Source organism: Euleptes europaea, chromosome 1, assembly GCF_029931775.1.
Source record: "Euleptes europaea isolate rEulEur1 chromosome 1, rEulEur1.hap1, whole genome shotgun sequence".
Classification (NCBI taxonomy): domain Eukaryota; kingdom Metazoa; phylum Chordata; class Lepidosauria; order Squamata; family Sphaerodactylidae; genus Euleptes; species Euleptes europaea.
Window position 1 is genome coordinate 39,428,847 of NC_079312.1, and position 2,284 is coordinate 39,431,130.

The 2,284-nt window shown below is 49.4% G+C and overlaps 1 non-coding gene across 1 annotated transcript; it reads right to left on the reverse strand.

Annotated features, from left to right (window-relative positions):
- Positions 1–560: 560 nt before the first annotated feature.
- TRNAE-UUC (transfer RNA glutamic acid (anticodon UUC)) lies at positions 561–632 on the reverse strand. The gene has a single exon. It is a non-coding gene; the product is annotated as a tRNA-Glu (tRNA).
- Positions 633–2,284: the final 1,652 nt, after the last annotated feature.

The window sequence follows — 2,284 nt, forward strand, 5'->3', positions numbered from 1 at the left end:
GGGCAGGTTCAGCAGCCGAGCACACAGACCTCAGCTGCCGGGACGGCCTGTTCCCCGAGCCAGCCTGCTCCCCATCTTGTTGTAGTCAACCTCAAGCAGCTACAGACAGGTGGGTGGGGGGTGGACCTGGTGATCCTGCCAGTGGCAGGCAAGAGGAACTGGGATGTTAGGTTCCTGCTGTAGCCATCACCCCGCTCCCCTGCTTCTGCCACCACAGCTGGGCTGGGGAGGTCCCCTTAGGGTTGCCAACCTCCAGATGCTGGCTGGAGATCTCCCGCTGTTAGAAATGACCTCCAGGTGACAGAGATCAGTTCCCCTGGAGAAAATGGCCACTTTGAACACATGAAGCTGCCTTTCACTGAATCAGACCCCTGGTCCATCAGAGTCAGTATTGTCTACTCAGACTGGCAGCGGCTCTCCAGGGTCTCAGGCAGAGGTCTTTCACATCGCCTACTTGCCTAGACCCTTTAAATGGAGATGCTGGGGATTGAACCTGGGACCTTCTGCACGCCAAGCAGATGCTCTACCTCTGAGCCACAGCCTCTCCCCTAAAAAGCACATTCCCTGACTGGGAATCGAACCCAGGCTGCGGCGGTGAAAGCGCCGAATCCTTACCTCTAGACCACCAGGGAAACTGTTTGGAAGATGGACTCTATGGCATTATACCCCAGTGAAGTCTCTCCCCTCCCCAAACCCCACCCTCCTTAGGCTCCACCATCAAGTGTCCAGGTATTTCCCAGCTCAAAGCTGACAACTCTAGGTCCCCTCCTTCTTCCTCACCAGCCACCCTGGCCCAGCTCTTAGAATGCCTCTTACCTCTCCCATCATGGCAGAAGCTCTGTGGGGAAGGAGAGGTTCAGGGGGGGGTTGCTAAGGGATCCATACTTGTTCAGAGGTCCCTTCATGGGTAGCTGCACAGTCAACTCCCTGCTTGCAACTGATGAGCATGCTGTGAGCCAAACCCGAGGCAGATTTGACGGTAGGGTTGCCAACCTCCAGGTAGCACCTGGAAATCTCCTGCTATTACAGTTGACCTCCAGATGACCAAGATAAGTATCCCTGGAGAAAATGGCTGCTTTGGAGGGTGGACTGTATGGAATTATACCTTGCTAAGGTCCCTACCCTTCCCAAGCCCTCCCCTCCCCAGGCTCTACCATCAAAATCTCCATGTATTTCCCAACCCAGAGCTGGCAACCCTACTCGAAGGTGCAGGGTTGGGGTACTGTGTTTCCTCCAGGGGAAATGATCTCTGTCACCTGGAGGTCAGTTGTCTTGTAATAGAGGAAGATCTCCAGCCATCACCTGGAGGTTGGCAAGCCTAATAAGGGAAGATGTAGTTCCCATAGTGCCCATTGTCCAGGATACACCGTACCTGTGGGGGTGTAGCAGGCAACCATATGTGAACAGGATTTTGATATGAAAACATGTCCCATTAGGCTTCATAAGGATAGAAATGTGTTAAAACATGTTAAAAAGATGATGTCACTTCATAGACTGGAACACCTTTGACTGTATAAGCTCAAGGCTTACTTGCTATGCTGTAGAAGCAAACTCAGATTCTGCTGTTATAGTCATTTACTACAGCTGTCACAGATAAAGGTCACAGCTGCAGGTGTGCTTATCTGATTAAGCAAAACATACTGCTTGACAAGGAGTGATAGACACTGTCATATCTACTAACTACTGGAGATGGCAGTCAAGTGCATAGTACTGTTTATAAAGCCTATTGATGAACTCCTGGCTAAGATACTGTTTATTTACAGAAAGCTTTAGCTAAGGGATTCTAGAACCAAAGTTGACAGGACCTGTTCCAGCACATCTACAAGATAAAGGCTCTGAAAAGGTATAAATAGAGACCTTTCTCTGACTACAGGTTAGAGAAGATCCTGATGGTCTAAACCTACTGACCTGTGGACTTCCTCCATCTACCAAAGATGTAAAACCTTGGCAGCCTAATTCTTGCGTGAATTAGGAACCTGATTCTTGCGTGAATTAGGAACAATCATTTATACTTGTCTCTATTTCTGGAGAACTCTCACAGTTCTCCAGAACTGTGCCAGAACTGTCTCTCTGAAGACTGATTGTCTGGAATAACTGTCTGTACAATAGGGTTGTCGATTCGGTTCGTCCCAAACCAAAAAACAGCCAAATTTCCCCTGATTTGGCGGTTTTTAGTTCAGATGGAACCAAACTCCAAAAAGGCGGGAAAACGGGGAGCCGAATTCAGCAAATTCGGGATGTTCGCCGAATAAATTCAGCAAATTCGGGGTTCAGCATAGCAGCA